General features: G+C 42.3%; 1 long non-coding RNA gene across 1 annotated transcript in view; it reads right to left on the reverse strand.

Moving 5' to 3' along the window:
• Positions 1–1,527: 1,527 nt before the first annotated feature.
• LOC120538796 overlaps positions 1,528–14,195 on the reverse strand; it is a 42,117-nt gene continuing 29,449 nt past the window's right edge. The window contains exon 3 of the long non-coding RNA XR_005635514.1: positions 1,528–1,732. This is a non-coding gene — a long non-coding RNA (uncharacterized LOC120538796). The remainder of the gene's footprint in view (positions 1,733–14,195) is intronic.

Consider the following 14,195-nt stretch of genomic DNA (forward strand, 5'->3'; position numbering starts at 1 on the left):
CGGTTCAGAAACAGTTTCATCCCAAGAACTGTAAATGCATTCAATCAATTGCTCCTTGTAGAACTGTTTGTACTTATAAGTACAATCACCCCACTGTAAACTTGCACTACAGTTATAATATCGCACAGCCTGAGCCACTTTATAAAACGCGTATTTACATATGATGACGATATCATTTTTAAGTTGAAAAGCAGCAAAATATGTTTATTATATTATACAGATAAAACTTTAACTTCATTTAAATAATCTATATTCTTCACTGGGAGTGTCGTGAAGGATAGAATAATTAAACATGTACTACGAAGATATTTCAATGTTCCTTAAACGTTTTGAAGAATCAACGCTCTAAGCTTACAGATGGCTTAACGTCTATTACAGAGCTGATTGTGTAGTGATTGGGTATTTAGGGAAAGAAAACCAAGGACTTCAGTGGCGGCTACGCCAATATATATTGAATATAAAACAGAAAGAGAAAATAACACAGCTAAAAACGCAGCGACAAATTTCAGCAAATGTTAAATGCTTGTGTCATGAGCACGAGGCGGCTATGCAGTGTCCGCAACAGACGTGGCCATCCACCGTGCATAAGATACCTTATTGACATTGAACTTTCTCTATTGGACATAGAGCCGCCCATGAGTACTGCTGCAATAAATTATTTCATCGAAGGTTGCACACAATCACTGCACCGTGAAACTCATTTTTAATAACATGCTTTAACTCCTATCATCATAAAAATGATATCACGTATACATCTCAGTATTTTAGTTATTTAGAGAGCTGTAATATCACTAATGTAATGGATTCTGTGTCCAGTTGGAGGAAGAGAGCCTGTTTAAGAAGCAAGTAGTGATTCACACACACAGAGCACATAGAAGATCAAATACAAAGCAAAGCATTTAACGTGCTACTTTAATTCCGATGTGATTTGAGAAACTGGTTAATTAAACGATTTTAAGATGAAGTTTATGATGTTCTACTTTAATTACAAAATAAACTACGTGACTAAAGTGGAAATGTCGAGATTGAAGTTGACATTTCGTGCTTTTTCCCCACTGTGTGCCTTTTTTTTCTCTGTACCCTAAAAAGCTTTCATATGACACTCAGACAGTGGGCTACAACTCGCCTTTTCACTGCAACTTTGATATGTGACTTCTTTTTTATTTCCGGCACTGTGCGATTTTGTGAACGTGAGCTTTCAAGTTTCTCCAACACGCTATGTCACTCGATCAACTTCCTTTTGTTGATTATACCATGGTTTATTTGAACAAATTCTTATATTTTCCCCCGTGCTTTTCCCATTGTCTTTTCACAGAAGGCTGAGCTTAAGGGCGATTTATATTGATTTGCATATTCAAAGAAGGGTAATTCTGGGAGGAGTTGGGGCGTTACATAAAGTGCGTGCACGAGCGTTACTTTTCACAATGATCAGGATTTATGTAGCGGAAGAACGTGGAAGTTGGAGTACGCACAGATTCCTGCATCTGGATTTTTCTATGCATAAGCACATTTCGGCTTTTGTGCTTACACCATGTTATAGTGCGAGTTCTACGCACGCCGTTATACATGAGGCCCCAGGTAATTGCCCACTTTATGCAGAATGTGTCATGTTCAATGTTTCTGTACTTTCTCTTCCGGTCCAAATGTTTCTGGTCTAGATACATTATAGGGTGTTCAATGCCTTCAACAATCCGGCCTAACACCATCCCCAGCAAACGTCAGACGCGTCAGCCTGGGGACAAAAGAGAAGAGAAAAATCAGGAGCAATTAAAAATAGTGCTGAAATTTGAGTCATCTAAAAGTCTATGAATGCTACTTCAGCTTTGGGACTCCATATCGCAATATTAGGGGCCAGTTTCCTAGTAAGTTCAGTCAAAGATGTAGCTCTTTCTGGCAGCAACTTTTGAACATCCATGGTTTGATTATGCTCCTTACAACCACATAGCTCAAATACATAGCCTTGTTCAACCCAAAATAATATTTCTTTGTATTAATAGGTTGGCTTGCATGATGTCCTGCAGCTCAGCCAAAATGTGCACCAAGTGTTCCTGCCATGTGCTGAAATAGATGACCACATCATCAAGGTAGGCAGCAGTATTGGCATTATGGGGAAGTAGCAGTTTATCCACCAAATATTGAGCTTTACCCTGCCATTCAAAAAGTCTGTCCACTCGTAGCATGGGGTAAGCTTCAAGCCAGGAGACTTGGTGTAGTTGCCGAAAATCATTATAAAAATGACAACTGTTGGGTTTTGGCACTTAAACAATTGGACTCAACCAATGCTTTCATCTATAAACCCCAAGGCTGAGCACACATTTAATCTCTATCTTAACCTGCCTTCTTTGTCTCCAGGAGGTGATACTGATGTTCACAACCACTAGCTCAGTGATGATACCATATGCAATTAGTAAAGTTAGGCCTGTCTTGGCATCTTCTATTTCCTGAATGCACATAATAGCAGTCTCCAACTGTCTCTTTTGGTTAGAGGGATACATTTACTTCAAAAATTTAGGATATTGAATTCATAAAAAGTGCTCTACTTGTGCTAGAAAGGGATGCCATGTTATTCCATTCCTTCCAGGATTTTTAACAGATTAATGTGTTAGACCCACTCTTTTGGGGATCGGTTAGGATGACAAACCAAGTAATCCAAGAATCTCCATTGCTGTTTAATTTCATAGGGACCCCCCGACGGGCTAATAACTTAAAATGAGACATTGGTATAAGCATTACTCATTTTCAGCATTGAAATTCCTGTAAAGTCACTCCCTGATTATATAACATTGGTTACACCTGTGCATGCTCTATGCGCTCTTTTATTAGAAGCTGTATATTCATGCAACTGCACGATATATTCCATTATATTAACTGAGGGCATGGTTTCCACTTCTCAGCCTTACTTAAGAATGCTGAGGAGTCTACATGGTAGTCTCCTATACAGCAATCTGAATGGGGAATACCCTGCTGAAGCTTGTAGCACCTATTGATAAGCAAACAAAACCAAGGAAATAAGTCAGTTCTAATCTCTCCCATCCTCTTGCATGACTTTTCTTAACATCTGTTTCACCACACTGCACCAAGCCACAGGAGTCCTCTGAAACCAAAAGAAGCCAACCTACCTGAAGTCCAAAATCTGTCTAAAACAGTTGTCCGCCCTGTCATCTTGTACAACATGGAATGCTGACCAACCAGATGTAAAACATCCCTTGCTGGGTACTCAGTCTGACTTGGCCTAATCATGTTGTGAACAAAGAGAGAGAGAGAGAAAGAAGATGGGAGTATGTGCTGAATACAGCACTATGCTGTACGCACCACACAACGAACCGCCCGGATTGGAACTCGAGTGCAGCTGTGCAGTGGGTGACACCTCAGCACCACACTGAAACAGTTTGAGGTTTTTACAGTGGCTGGAGTGCCAATCCTGCCACCCACCCCTGACCTTTCCCTGTAAATTGGAGGACCTGCTTGCAGGGCTGGATGTAGATTAACGTCATACCCAGGACAAAGCAATTGCAGGTTGAGGGCCTTGCTCAAGGGGCCAACAGAGTAGAGTCACTTCTGACATTTATGGACAAGAAGTGAGGAAAATCATGGGAGCAGTGCTTATCACGGACAAAATGTGCCTGTGCTGGTATGGACAAATAATCCATAGTGACGACCAGACAGCCGATCAAAACAACTCTGAGTCTTGAATCCAAAGACAAAAGACTGAAGAAATGTTAGATGGACCAACAAGTGTCATGGAGAAATACCTCTTCAGAAAAAACACACAGAGCCTCTGGATGAGCATTCAAAATATGACTTTACTGGAAAATGTACAAAGCTGTCTCATTTCAATGAAGTGCATATCGTCATTTTGTAGGACCTCATTCTTTTTTTAAATCATACAGTATCACATACGCAAAGTACTATCCTCTTCCTAGCTCTTCCCATGTCTATCACTTGGCCAAAACTGGACATCATCATTTCATATCCTGTGCAGGTGTCAAGAACTTATTCATTGATCAGTTCCCATCATTTCAGTTGAAACTAGGAGAACCCACACGTGAGAAGTGCAAGTAGTTCTCAAAGCTGAAGTTTTAAGCAGCTGGATCTCAAATGCAATGGCCTACTTAGCTTTCTCATAACACACATTAAACTTGACTGAGAATATTGATTCAAAAATTTTAATTCTCTAAACTAGCAGAAGACAGGGCCAGGCCATTGAGAGCACTTCCCAAGTGACATTGGGCTGATAAGGTCTCCAGTTACTTGAAGAATGATGTGCAGACCATTGAGCCCTATGACAAAGTGGGACAAATGCTAGAAAGAGGGAGAGTTAAGAAAAACAGACAATTAAAAAGCTAAAGGAGTGAGAATATATTGTAATATAAAATCTGAATTCTCAAAACTGCTTCAGACCAGATAAAGCGAGTCACATCTTACAGAGAATGTTTGACCTTGGCTAGAACACATTGAAGAATGATGTGCAGACCATTGAGCCCTATGACAAAGTGGGAGTTATATGCCTCCAGACAATTACAGAGCAAAGGAATTTTTGTAATATATGATCTGAATACAAATCTGCTTCAACCAGAGCCACATCTTACAGAGAATGTTTGGACTTGACTAGAACACATTAGGGATTTGAGGCCTCATATTAAGAGTGAGTTATAGACCTCCAAATACAGACAATAATTTTAGTAGACATCTTTTTAATAATATTTAAAAGGAATGTTTAAAGGGAGTATTATAATAATGAAAGACATTCATTATACAAAAACTGAGTTGGAACTGTTGCTTTTTGTCTGCGTACATGCGTCAGTTCACGTGTTTCCGGTGTACATGCATCTGGTTTCCCAGCTGTGCTGGTGCCATCTCGCGATGTCCACGGCTGTATTTAATGTTAGCTAAGACCCAGCACTTAAAAGTTTCTCTCGCAGTTTCGCTGTGTTTGTGCCAAACACCACCCTGATCATCTCATCCTCGTCTGCATAAGCACAGTCCTTCACCCGTGAATATTTAGCAGCAGTGTTTCTATTGGATTACTGCTGACGGACGGCCTTATATGGGCAGGCACTAAATTATGTGGGAGGCGTAACTCCGCCTCCCACAGGCATCGAGCAGAAGTCTATTATAGTATATGGACGAAAATATAGGTTCTAGTTATGACCATTACGTCTAGAATTTCGAAATGAAACCTGCCCAACTTTTGTAAGTAAGCTGTAAGGAATGAGCCTGCCAAATTTCTACCTACACGGGAAGTTGGAGAATTAGTGATGAGTGAGTCAGTGAGTGAGTGAGTGAGTGAGTCAGTGAGGGCTTTGCCTTTTATTAGTATAGATAAATACAAGCAATTATTAAGGAAAACATCAAGGAGCTGAAGTCAAGAACAGGTGTGTTAGCAAATAGTCAGCACAGGTCCAGACAGGGAAGATTGTGTTTCACTGATATGTTACAATTCTATGAGGAAGCAGCAAAAGCAAATCATAAGAAAGGAGCAGATGACATTATTTATCTTAATACTCTGAAGACTTTTGTTGAGGTGCCACATGAAAGACTATTGATCAAACTAAAAGAAGTGGGAATTTAGGGTGTGATCTGTAAGTGGGTACAAAACACAGGAAGAAAAGTGTCATGATGAGATGAACTTTTTCAGAACTAGGTGACATTAAAAGTGTTATCCCTCAGGGGTCAATAACAGGTCCGGTGCTCTTTTTAATATACATAAATGATCTGCACACATAATCAATAAGCTGCTTAAGTTTGCAGGTATACGAAACTAGGTGGGATGGCAGATAATACAAAATCAACTAAATTTATTACATGGACATGGAGAGACAGGGACAAAATAGCTTAGGTAGATTTGTGGCAGATGAAAACGAATGCAAATAAATGTAAGATAGCACATGTAGAAAATAGGAATGTTACATTTCAATACACAATAAAAGGTCTGAAACTTACTCCTTATGAGAAGGACCTGATAGTCATAGTATACTCATCACTGTCTACATTCAGGCAGTATGCAAAAACGATCAAGAACGCTGATAGGAGGTTTGGTCATGTGCAGTACAAGTCAATGGAGGTTCTGCTTAAGCTGTATAGCTCAGTAGTTAGAAAGATTTTCTTCAAACAAAGAACTGCAGACGCGTGGAATAAATTACCAAGAAGTGTGGTGCAGAGTAGGACTTCAGGGACCTTCAAGTTTCAATTTGATGTTATTTTGGTCAATCCAGGTGAATAGGATGGGTGAGCTCAATGAGATGGATTCCCTGTTCCTGTCACAATTCTTCTAATGTTTTAATGTTCTAAAATGTAAAACTGTATTGTAATGATATCATTGATGTAACAATAAGAAAAATAATTAACAATATAAATTTTTTTTTCCCAAACTTAAACAATGAAAAATAAAACCCTTGAGCGTAATAAATAAGATTCCTCAAATGCACATGCTGGATATATTATTATAATTGAAGGGAGTCCCTTGTAATTTTGAATACAAAATCTCTGTTACACAATTCTGCTTCTTACTTGAGCATGGTTCAAAATGCTCAGCATCTTTGTGCATCGTGGTTTTTTCCCCCAAAATGCTAGATGGCAGCTCCCCTGAAGTGTAGCGGTGCCCTGGATTCCGGCAGGGCAACCTGGGACTTGGAGTTCAATTTCTCAGCCCTGTTGTGTGCCGTGGGTGCCGCCAGGAGGAGCTGTCGAAGGACCTGGAGACAGATTCTTTCCTTATAGCCCAGAAGTACGAGGTAATCACCAGAATGGAAGCCCAAAGCACTTCCAGGATAAAGAAAATCTCAGTTCTTCATTAGACCCGGAAGTACCAGCCAGTCACATGGCAGAAAGGACAGAAGCACTTGCTGGGGGAACTCAGCAAGCTAAGCCGGAGTTGGGTGGTAGTAGGGCAAAGCTTTCTGGGAGGTGTGGAAGAGAGATTTGAGTATTATTTTGTGTATTTGGTTATTGTGCTGGAGATGCTTTGGGCACTGTACAAGAAGGCAAAAGAAATTAAACAGCTTCTTGGTGTTTTAAAACATGTTGTCAGTGTCTGTGTGTCGGGTTAAGCGCTGGTATAGCGCCATCTAGTGTTACAGTGGTGTAGCTGGCAAGATTCTGGCTGTCTGTTGCCAGAAACCTGAATAAAAAATTTTTGCAGCACAACCTGACACGACAGCGCAGAGACACAAAAAAGCCTACGAAAAAAGAACCTTCCGTTTTCTTTCGAGGCGTCATGGGAAAAAAGAAGACAAAACAGATTGGCAGTGTGGCAGAAAAACAAACGCTCAAGGATGTCAGCATCAGTAAAGAAATGGAAAGAAACAGTCTTCTGCGGGAAAAAAGTCTTCTGGATAATGCCGTCCAGAAGGAGGTATGTGCCGGGGAGCGACTCGATAACTTGTTCGAGTTAATAAATTTTGTCTTGCACGCATACCTCACAAATGAAGATGATCTGGAAGAATGGCACGAAGTTTGGAATAATCTCAAAGACAAGGATGGTCTTTTCAACCAGCATCCAAGTTATGAGGACATTTACCCGCAGCTTGCCGAAGCGGGACATGTGACCAGCCCCGAGGAATTATGGAAAGGAGAAGGTCAACATCATCCCGTCGGTAAGGTCGTCAATTCCCAGATGGACTCAAACTCCCCGAGGGGAAAGGGGGAGGGAAACTAGACACCGCTCACCACATTACAAGGTAAAGAGTTCCAGGACATGACTGAATGGTCCACCGACAAATTGAAACAGGCGGATCTCAGTCAGCCATTAGCTGCATCCCGGAACTCTATTCCCAGGTGTTCTTGCATGACCCAACGGCGCATGCGCCTGAGATGGGCATGTTTGCCGGCTCACAGCTGGGAGGTGGGGCTGTTAAACGCCATCTGTTGTTACAGTATACAGTATATGCAACTATATATATATACATATATATATATTTATGCATACAAGTAATGGAGCACTGCACAATACACTGTTCTCTGTACATTTAGCGTTCGTTTGCTCAGAAGGTGATGCGCTTGCTGCTTCCTGAGCAGCTCTTCTTTTCTCCACCCTACCGGCGTGCATCTCCTCTTCTTTCGTTGGCATCTTTTGCGTTAAAACCGATTAAGTCAGTGTTTGTGTTGCAATTGCTTAGTACGTTTTCCTTAATTTTTCACTTAAGCTGGCAGTTAAGTCTTCAATCTGCCTCAAGAATGATTTAAGATATGAAGAGGTAGAGGAAGTGAAGGTGAAGGTGGTAGGGAATGAGAATGGCGCCTGTACGCATGTGCCCCACGGCCGCCCTGCTGGCGACAGTTGATTCTACAATAAAATAAAATAAAAAGTGGAATAACCTTGGAAGTCAATCATCACCCCTAAAGTCTATAGTAGACGTCGCATAGTATATGTGTACCAAATTTCAGGTCAATAGTTCAAACGGTTTGCAAGCTACAGGTGATTTAAAATCCTGGACAGACAAACAGACAGCCACGGTAGTGTATTATTTAAGAAGATATATATACAGTATATACATAATATATACTGTATATTAACATATATTTATATACATATAAATATATATTTATATATAAATATGTAAAGGTGCACACACCTGATGAGCCCCAATAAGGGAGAAAAACATGCCATGAACTGTTTGTACTATTTGGCAGATACTGTATCACATATCTACGGATGTTTGCTGACTAACCACAAGTGTTGCCTGGAAGGTAACCACCCAAATAATATCAGATTGTAACTCAGACCTAAGAATATATATACTGTGGCAGTAGGGGGCGCGAGTGCTCCCTTGAACCCTCAGGTACCACGCCAGACACAAGGTAAAAGTCTCAGACTCTTTATTTTTCTTTAGCACAGTGCACCAAGCACCTTCCACTCTACTCATAAATTACACAACCACAATAATAATCTCTCCACCTCGCCCAGACACTTCGCCCCTCTACCTCCCAGCTCAGCTCACTGTCTGGGCTTTCCCACAATCCTTTTATACACCCTGACCCGGGGGTGTTCCTGCCCAATCAGCCCACAGTTCTTTATTCCTTCCGGGTCAGAGCAAACAGTCCTTTTCTTCACCCTGGGAGCACATCGTTTCTCCCCGTCACATGACTATGACGTACTCCCGGGTTATCGGGCACATGCGAGCCTACGAGCCCCCCTACAGCGACGCCTGGTGGCCCCCAAGGTATCCAGCAGGGCTGTGTATAAACACTACATAGTCCATGATGCCCTGCTGGAACTTGGGGCATAATCATGCTGTCAGGAGAGCTCCTCCTGGTGGCCTGGGGGTGAGGGCCGGAGTAAAATGATGGCAATCCACCACAATACATATATATATACTGTATATATATATACAATTTCGTATTAGGAATTTGTTAGTTTTTGCATACCCTTTGGGGTTCAGAGTGCAGGGTCAGCCATTGTACAGCTCCCCTGGAGCAATTGAAGGTTAAGGGCCTTGCTCAAGGGCCCAGCAGAGTAGGATCTCTTTTGGCTGTGACAGGGATTTGAACCGGCAACCTTTGGGTTACCAGCGCAGATCCTTAGCCTCAGAGCCACCATTCTGCCTCCGCGCACGGACGCAGCGGCTCGGTGCTCTTCGTTTCAGTGTTTAGTGTGCATGTGTGTGCTAGTATTACTACTTGTTTTACCTACATCTTGTCAAGCTGACAACATCTACAGCCGACAGGAACTTCTCAAGATCGGAGTGTGCAGCGAGGGGAGTGTTTCATCAGAGTTTCTCCGCTCCCGCGACATTCCGGCAGACATAGCGAGGAGTCCCGGCTCTCCGTGGATCATCATCCCCGTGGGCAGGCGACGGAGGTGGTGCAGAGAGAAAAAACAAAAGCAAGGCTGCAGGGCTGGCGCATTAGTGAGATTACGTAGGCAGCCTGTTAAACCACCGTTCCCCCGTATTTTTCTCACCAATGCCAGATCTCTTGTCAACAAAATCAATGAACTGAGGCTACAGGTGGCAACAAATAACATCGTAAAGAACAGTTGCATTCTGTTGATCATGGAATCCTGGCTTCACTCATTGACTCTGCTATCCAGCTAACATGCTACACTGCACAGTGCCATGACAGGACCAGTGACTCCAGTAAGTGCAGAGGAGGGGGGCTGTGTGTGTAAGTAAATAACAACTGGTGTACAAATACAGTGACTGTAGACAGCCACTGCTCCCTGAACCTGGAGTATGTGACTGTTAGATGCAGACCCATATATCTCCCTAGAGAGTTTACTGGGGTCTTCATTACCGCTGTTTACATAGCACCAGACGCTAATGCAAACTCAACTATTGAACTTTTACACTGCAGTATTAGCAGTCAGCAGACCAAGCACCCTGATGCTGTGTATATTGTTGCTGGGGACTTTAACCATGTGGATTTAAAACCTGTGCTCCCTAAATTCCATCAGCACGTCAAGCCACCAGAGGAGCTAACACATTGGATAAAGTCTACGCAAACAATAAACAGGGCTACACCGCTACCACACCTGGGCTACTCTGACCACACGTCACTGTTTTTAATCCCAGCATACATTCCACTTAGGAAAAGTGCTCCTATCAGCACAAGGGCAGTTAAAATTTGGCAAGATGGAGCTTCTCAGCAGCTGCAGGACTGTTTCAGTAGGACCAACTGGGACATCTTTGAACATCCAGACCTTTAAGTGTTTAGTGACAGCGTAATGTGCTATATTAAGAACTGCACAGACATTGTCACAGTGGATAAATGTATCCGGGTCTACCCCAATCAGAAGCCCTTGATGACCAGGGAAGTCCAGAGGCTGTTGAACAGCCTTCAGGTCTGAATATACGGATTTAAACTTTAAGTTTCCATCAGGGAAAAAAAGTAGTGTTTCTTCCCAATAAAGAGGCGTATCCGCGAGAATTAAAAGATTTGTTGTTTGGTGAAAGTGAAATCCCATGAGAGAAATCATTTCCCATTTGTGTGAATGCTATTGTCAGACATGTATTGGAGAAAGAAAGAAATGATATTCACCCACGGGCAGTTATACGTTGTGTTGTCACAATGTAATTCCAAACACGGAATCAAAATTCAGTGCGATACTGATGAAAAGGTAAAAGCGAAGAGAGATCGAATATATGGACATGGGTGATATGATAGAAATGCAGATCACATGGCACGGCAGCAGCGGCAAGCTAGCAGCTGATCGAGCAAAGAGGAGGTAAAAAGAAAACTGGATTTGCTTCCCATTGTATCACAGTTTAAGAGGGGGTTTCGGACGAGCAACCATGTCTCCTTGGGATGCGTTCAGCCCCCCTCTTCACAACACGAGCGGTCTTTGATCTGCCCTTTCTTTGAATTTCCAGTGCCTTATGATTGGGGAGTTCTGAGAGATGAGATTGTTTACCAAGACATATTGCTGCATGATTTTTCTGGGTGTGATATCATAAGTGGTAAACAGACCAATGGCATTTTTTAGACACCACATCGTAGCTGCAATAAAATTATTACCTTCCTTTCTGCTTTTAGAAAAGCCATATCTTGTGGCACCTGCACTCAACCTTTAAAGTCTTCTTGCTAAGTTTGTATTCTTTGAGCTGTACCAACCTCTCCTCTTCCATCTGACACCTCACTTTCCACACCAAATGTGATGCCCTCTGTTTTTCTGGCCAGGACATTGTCCCACCTTCACTTGACCGCCCTTAAGTCAGCGGTGCTGTTCACCTGGCTTGTCAATCACTTGTTCTGCACTCTTCTTTTCCGTGAACTTCTTTCTCATTGCAGCACAGTCAATAAATGCTAGCATAGCAAAAATTTTTAGCATTGAATTTTGATATTTTGGGTCAACAATTTGGGTTGAGACATATTTCACAGTCTTACCCTGATCAAATGAGGGAGTTGTGCCAGTTTTGGCAGAAATTGGTCCAACGGTGCAGATTTGCATATGGTACATACACACACCCACACACACAGATTTTGAGCTAATTATTTTAGATTTCAGTTCCATTCAATCAACACGTTACCCCATTTGGCTGCTGTGGTGGACAGCCGGAGCCTAGAAGGACCGGGGGAGAGAGTATTTCTGGGACAGTTTCTCCCCTGGACCGACAGAGGGCAGCCCCTTTGGTTTCCAGTAGGGCCACGGCTCATGAACATGGGAGCTCAACCTCATTGGAGCCCGTGGCCACTGCTAGAGGGCGGATGGATGTTTTCAGGGCCCTTTTTCACCACACAGTGTAGCGGGAAGAACCTCATTTGGCACCTGGAGTCCTTCCAGGTGCCGTATAAAGGGAGTCAGTCACCACCATTCAATGGCCAAAGGCAGGAGGAAGAAGATAAAGCCTGAGGAGGAGTGGAGGTGGAGGGACTGGCGGCAGAGAAGGGACTGTGTAGTGCTGCATTGGTGATTTGTGCACTGTGTGCTGAACTGAGAATAAACCGGGTGTTGTGTCGCTAAACCTGTATTCTGTCTGTTTGTGTCGGGGTTAGGGAGGCGGTACGTGCCCCAGGGCTTAAGGAAGGAATAAAGGAAGAGATGGAGGTTATCAGTTAAATTCCCAAAAACCTTACAACACTTCTCGCTCAGCACTTCAAAAATCAAAAGGTTATGTAAAGAAAATAAACACACACAAGCGCAAACACCTCAGGGTGGCATCCAAGGACCCAAGTGGCGCATGTAAACAGAAAACCGGTTGACTGATGGAACGACGGTGGTTTCCCTGGTGGCTGAGGATGTGCCCATGCTTGTATATTACAGAGCACCCTACTCTACCACCTCCACATTGTCAATTCTGGAAAATCATATTTTATGAGTTATTAAACAAAAATATTACTGAATGCACATTATGAAAGTTAATAAGGTCAGGCAGAAGTTTGGGAGCTATTTTTGTTTTCATTTTGAAATTATTTAGAAAAAAAATCATCTTATTTAACTGATATTCTTTAGTGGACTGGATGCTTTTACCACAATCCTGGCCTAAAGAAATGTGGGTTCAGAAAATGAAATGGAAACCAACTGCATGGTTCTGCTGCTTCCCGGTTCCAGGGATCTGGATTTGATTCTTGATTCATTCACTTTCTGTTTGTGGTCACTACCTTCTCTCCAGTGTCAGGTATTCTGGTTTCCAGTCACACCCCTAAATGAGCAGGTGAAACCAACTGGCTGCTCCACATCAGTCCTCTGAAAGTGGATACCTGTGTCTGCATGATTATTCCCTGCATTGTTCAGGCTCTAGCTCCCCACAACCCTGTAAAATGTTTATTCAGAAAATGGGTGGATGGATGGATTTACTTTTCACAGTACAGTGATTAGTTCTACTGCCCCAGTTTAAGTCCCACCTCACTCTATGTGGAGGACTCCATTTTCTGTCCAAATCCTAAAAATCAGGCAGGTCAAGTTGCCTTTGTACTGTATAAGACAGAGGTTCCCAACTGGGGGTGCGAGGTGGCATTTCAGCGGGTGCAACAAAGAGGAAGGCTGCAGTGATTCACCAAAACGGAGTGAGGTGCGTTGTTCAACTTTATCGTGGTGCAATTGGTGTCTTGCAGTGTGCCATTATTTGTAGGTCATTTATTAGTTAGTGTTCCTATTCTAAGTTATAAAAAGAATCAAGCACTGCGAGCTTCCCACTCTGGATTATGTGGGTTTGAGAGTTTTATATTATTTATTGTGTTTTATATATATTGGAATATAAAGGAAATGACAACAATAAAGAGTTGGGATACCAGCCTGGTCACCCCATATAGTTGGTTGGCAAAATAAAGAAGAAACACATAATAATTGCAGAGACGTATTTTCAGATGCAAGTCCAGTATAGACCTGACAATTGTTACCTGTGAATGAGGAAAAGAAATGTGTATTCTTGATGGTTCCTTGCTTCAGAATGAACATTCTTAAAGGTGAATAAAGTTATTTTAAGAGAATGGAATATGGACCTTGCAATGATCCATAGAGAAGGGCAAGGTCTAGTATTTATTTCATTAGAAGCCCTGCTTGTGAAATGTCACTGATTTTGAGGTTTGATTGCCATTTTTGTCAAAGGGAGGACAAGGGGGACTGAACTAGAGGCATGACCTGTCTGCTTACACTCAGCCCACTCAGCTGGTGGTCCTGGCAGTAATGCAGCAATTTTAACTGAGTGCCGCATCTGCTTTCAGACTGCAGTGTAGGGGTTATTGGGGGAAAAATCTCATTGACTGTATAGGGTGGTCCAGATCTAATAATGCAATTTTCATTACACTATAACTTATTA

This window comes from Polypterus senegalus, chromosome 11 (genome assembly GCF_016835505.1).
Source record: "Polypterus senegalus isolate Bchr_013 chromosome 11, ASM1683550v1, whole genome shotgun sequence".
Lineage (NCBI taxonomy): Eukaryota > Metazoa > Chordata > Cladistia > Polypteriformes > Polypteridae > Polypterus > Polypterus senegalus.